This window comes from Myotis brandtii, unplaced genomic scaffold (genome assembly GCF_000412655.1).
Source record: "Myotis brandtii unplaced genomic scaffold, ASM41265v1 scaffold114, whole genome shotgun sequence".
In the NCBI taxonomy this organism is placed as follows: domain Eukaryota; kingdom Metazoa; phylum Chordata; class Mammalia; order Chiroptera; family Vespertilionidae; genus Myotis; species Myotis brandtii.
The window spans coordinates 793,327-798,176 of NW_005353927.1; positions in this window are offsets into that span (position 1 = coordinate 793,327).

A 4,850-nucleotide genomic window follows, 5' to 3' on the forward strand; every position below is an offset into this window, starting at 1 on the left:
CCTTTGCTCCTGCCCTGGGTGAGGCGAGGGCTGCGTTTCTGGAGGGGCCCCGTTGTGGGCCCCATTCCTGTCGGGTACTAAGGTCAGTGGTGTTATTGATGCGTGAATTTCATACCGTGTTAGAAATGTTGAGCCAATTATTTCCTTTACTTTGCAATGTGGGGCCTTGGTCACAAGGGGGAGCAGGCGGGTCTGGATGGATAAAAACAAAATTGTCATTGTAGAATCTTCGAGGCTTTCAAACTTTTCTGCCCGGTACCTCTCGTGGTAGAGATTGAGTCATCCAGAGGGGAGCCCTCGGGAGTCAGGGAGGTGGTGCTGGCAGCTGCCAGCCCCGGGCAAGAAATGTCTTTATTCTCGTTTCTTCAAATTGCATATTCGCCCATAGTACACATCACTATTATCATAAAGTGGGTTTCCCTGAGTCTCCAGGAGGTGCACAGTGATTATCCGTGGTTTCTAGTACCTCCAGGAGCTATGTAGCCACGTGGGAAGGAGGATCTGCTCCTGAAAGTGCCACATGTTGGGGTGCCGGAGCTACCGGGTGAGAGGAAACGGGCTGGCTTCGGGGCGGCCAGGTTTCTCCGCTGCACACCCCGCTCTGTTGTCTGCGCAGTTGCCAAATTCTGGTCAGTGCTTCCTGTGCTGAGGGCTCAGACGGAACATGGCAGCGGACCAGGTGAAAAATTCGAGCAGTAAGCTCTGGGTTCCGTCACAGCCCCACGTTCTTGCAATGCAGGGCCATTGTCAGTTTCTTTTGTAAATACGTGTTTATTTATTGAGCTGTGTCCTGTTTGCCCTTTTACAGGTGGCGAAATGGAAGCTTAGGTGGTAGTTTTCAGGTCAAAGAGTTTAATAATAATGCTAGCATGTCACACTACCTGCCTGGTGCTTTTTTAAAAAATATATATTTTATTGATTTTTTACAGAGAGGAAGGGAGAAGGATAGAGTCAGAAACATCGATGAGAGGATGAGAGAGAAACATCAATCAGCTGCCTCCTGCACGCCCCTGACTGGGGATGTGCCCGCAACCAAGGTACATGCCCTTGACCGGAATCGAACCTGGGACCCTTCAGTTCACAGGCCGACGCTCTATCCACTGAGCCAAACCGGTTAGGGCCCTGCCTGCTGCTTTCCAAAATGCTTGTGCTTTAGCTAAATTGAACCCTCATAGCAGCCCCGTGGGGGTAGATACTGTTGTGACAAGATTGCAGATGAGGAAACCGCTTCACCCAAACAGCTGGCAGGGAAGGCCTTCGTGCGGGACATGCAGGAAACATTCACGTCGTGGCACCGCTTAGAGATCTCGGTGAGGATGAGGAGACGGGCTTTGCCTTCACAGGTCCTGAGGCCTAGCAGTCACCACTGAGGACCACTGGGCAGCCCCAGTGCGAGGGGAGGACCTTCAGCTGGGTCCAGAGGGGCAGGTGGATGTTGTTTTTAAGTTTGTACTAAAACTGTCAAGCAATATACCAGCATAAGCCCGTCCGGCTCAGTGGTTGAGCATCGGTCTATGAACCAGGAGGTCACGGTTCGATTCCCCATCAGGACACATGCCTGGGTTTTGGGCTCAATCCCTAGTGGGGGGCCTGCAGGAGGCTGCCAATTGATGATTCTCTCTCATCGTTGATGTTTCTATCTCTCCTTTCCACACACACACACATACACACACACACACACACACACACATACATACCAGCATATGAGTAAAAGATTCCTCCCCCTGCGTCACAGCCTGTCAGCTCAATGTTGGCCATGTGGCAAGAGCAGCTGACTTCACAGCTAAACTCGGGATTTTGGAGAGAAACGTAAGCTGCTTTCTGTAGGTTAGGGATGTCACCTTTCATACCTAGCTCCCAGAGGTCACGCCTCACAGCCACTGAGAGAATCCTTACAGGCAGGCTGTCAGGTTCAGGTCCAGCCTCTGCCGCTTAGCTATGTGACCTTGGGCAAGTGACCTTTTTGTACCTCAGTTGCCCCATCTATAAAATGGGGTAATCGTATATTCCTCTGATATTTGGGAATTAAATGAATTACTATGTCCTCTGAGTAGAAATTGCTCTATGTTACCTGCTATTATGCATATTTATAAATAAGTTTTTCTGCAACTTGCTTTTTCTCATTGCCTTGGAGTTCCTTGTCAGTGCATCAGGCATCAAATTCCAAAACCACAGATGAACCATAAGCTATTTAATCAGGCTGCTGTTGAGTGACATTGAGCCTGTTTTCATTGTACACACTTGGGAAAGACTGCCCAAAGCCAGATGCTCAGGTTACAGAGTATATAAATGCATTTGAGATGGTGATTCTTTCCAAAAGGCTGTGGGCTGGTAGCATTGTACCGCTCACTTGTTGTTTGCATAGATAGTACATGCATGTAGCACAGGATTGAAAGTTTGACAAAGACACACGGTCATGTTTTGTTTTTTTTACGGAAGAAAAAAAACGGAACAATGAAAAGTAAATCTCTAGAAGCAGCCATTGCAGGAGGGAGCATTTGGAGGTGGTTCGGGGTCAGCTTGCTAGAGGTTGCAGTTGGCAAGGGCTTAGCTGAGGGCCTCACTGCCAGGTCCTCTGAGCCTCAGCTCTGCCAAGTTGCAGGACTGGTCTGCACCTTGGTTCCAAGGGAGAAAGCCGAACAGACAGGAACAACCCACCCCTTTGGACTTTGCTAACAAAATGTGGCCTCTGCCCTGGACTGCCCCTGGGTGTCTGCCTCTTCCCGTCTGACCTGGGTGGTGGGGCAGGACTCCCCACTTTCCCTTGTAAATATGACAGATTTGGTTCTATTCCAAAGAAGATACCAAAGTTCTGTTTCTTGTGCGGTGGCGTAAGTTTCTAACAGATAACCCCCCTTGTGAGTAACTAAATTCTAGACAATGCAAAGCAAAAAACAGAAACCCTGCCCAAGAACAACTATTAGATGGCTCCGGAGAGTGACCAAAGGCAGGTGGATGTGAGAGGGGAATTGAAAGTTGCAGGAAGAGCTGGCCACAAGGTGAGTCTTCTGGTGTCTGTGTGTGTGTGTGTGTGTGTGTGTGTGTGTGTGTGTGTGTGTGTGTGTGTGTTTCCCACCGCGTTAACCTGAGGCACTGCTCTGCGCCAGGCAGCTAGGGCTGTGGTAGGAAGCCAGCTGTCTTACTGACCTGAAGAACCAGAGGAGGGAGTCAGAGTCACCAGAGCTACTAGAGAGGAAAATGCCAAGGAAGGAAAAACACAAGTTGCGTGTGTAAACTCAGCCAAGGACTCCTGCCCACCCCTGGACTGACGCGTGGGGCAGACAGGAGGGCTGAAGTGAACTGTAAACCATCGCCACTGCCACAGTTTCTGACTAGCAAACATAAATGTCCCCTGAAACTAAAATAGCCACATCCTTGGGAGGCGATAACAAGATCCAGAATGTCTACAACATCACCTCCCAGGATGCAATCCGAAATGACCCAACTTACATGGGATCAGGAACTAGGATTCAAATGGTCCCGGCTTCCTCATCAGAAATGGAGACAGTGAAACAGCATCTTTTAAATATATGTTTCATTTTTAATTCTCACTCGATACGGTTTTCATTGATTTTAGAGAGAGGAAGAGAAAGAAACATCGATGTGAGAAAGAAACATTGATCAGTTGCCTTCTGAACAGGGCCCAACCAGGGATAAAACCCAAAACCTGGGTATGTGTCCTGACCAGAAATCAAACCCGCCACGGGATGAGGCTCCAACCAACTGAGCTACACTGGCCAGTGCTATTTATTGTATTTATTGATTTTGAGAGAAGGAGAGGGGGAGAGAGACACATTGATTTGTTGTTCCATTTATTTATGCATTCATTGGTTGATTCTTTTTTTTTAATGTATTTTTATTGATTTCAGAGAGGAAGAGAGAGAGAGAGATAGAAACATCAATGATGATAGAGAATCATTGATTGGCTGCCTCCTGTATGCCCCCTAATGGGGATCAAACCCGAAACCCAGGCATGTTCCCTTGACTGGAATCGAACCTGGGACCCTTCAGTCCACAGGCCAACGCTCTATCCGCTGAGCCAAACCAGCTAGGGCCATTGGTTGATTCTTGATTGTGCTTTGACCAGGGATCAAACCCACAACCTTGGCATAGCAGGATGATGCTCTGTCCAACTAAGCTGCTCGGCCATGGCCCAAAACAACATTTTTTAAATGCTGAAAGGCCCTGGCTGGCTTGGCTCAGCGGATAGAGTGTCGGCCTGTGGACTGAAGGGTCCCGGGTTCAATTCCAATCAAGGGCACATGCCTAGGGTTGTGGGCTCGATCCCCAGTAGGGGGCGTGCAGGAGGCAGCCAATTAATTGTCTCTCATCATTGATGTTTCTCTCTCTCCCTCTCCCTTCCTCTCTGAAATCAATAAAAAAAAATTTTTTTTAATGCTGAAAGGAAACAGTCAAATGTAGAAGTCTATTACCCGTGAAAATAGGTATTTTCAGATAAAACTAAGAGAATTTGTCACCAGCAGAAATACATTATAAGAAATGAAAATGTTGCCTGGCCACATGGCCCAGTGGTTGAGCATTGACCTTTGAACCAGGAGGTCACAGTTTGATTCTCCGTCAGGGCACATGCCCAGGTTGCAGGCTCGATCCCCAGTGTGGAGCTTGCAGGAGGCAGCCAATCAGCGATTCTCTCTCATCGTTGACGTGTCGGCCAGTCCTGCATGGAAAGGACACAGAAGAGCACGGCCAGTGCCGCTGGCAGGAAGGTAACCCAGGCCGCCTTCTGATATCAAGTCCACACCAGCTCTTGGTGCCAGGCCGTGTGCTGGGCCTTAGGCAGCGCTATCCGTGAAGTCTCGCTATGTCGCTGCTCCCATGTCACCTAGTGC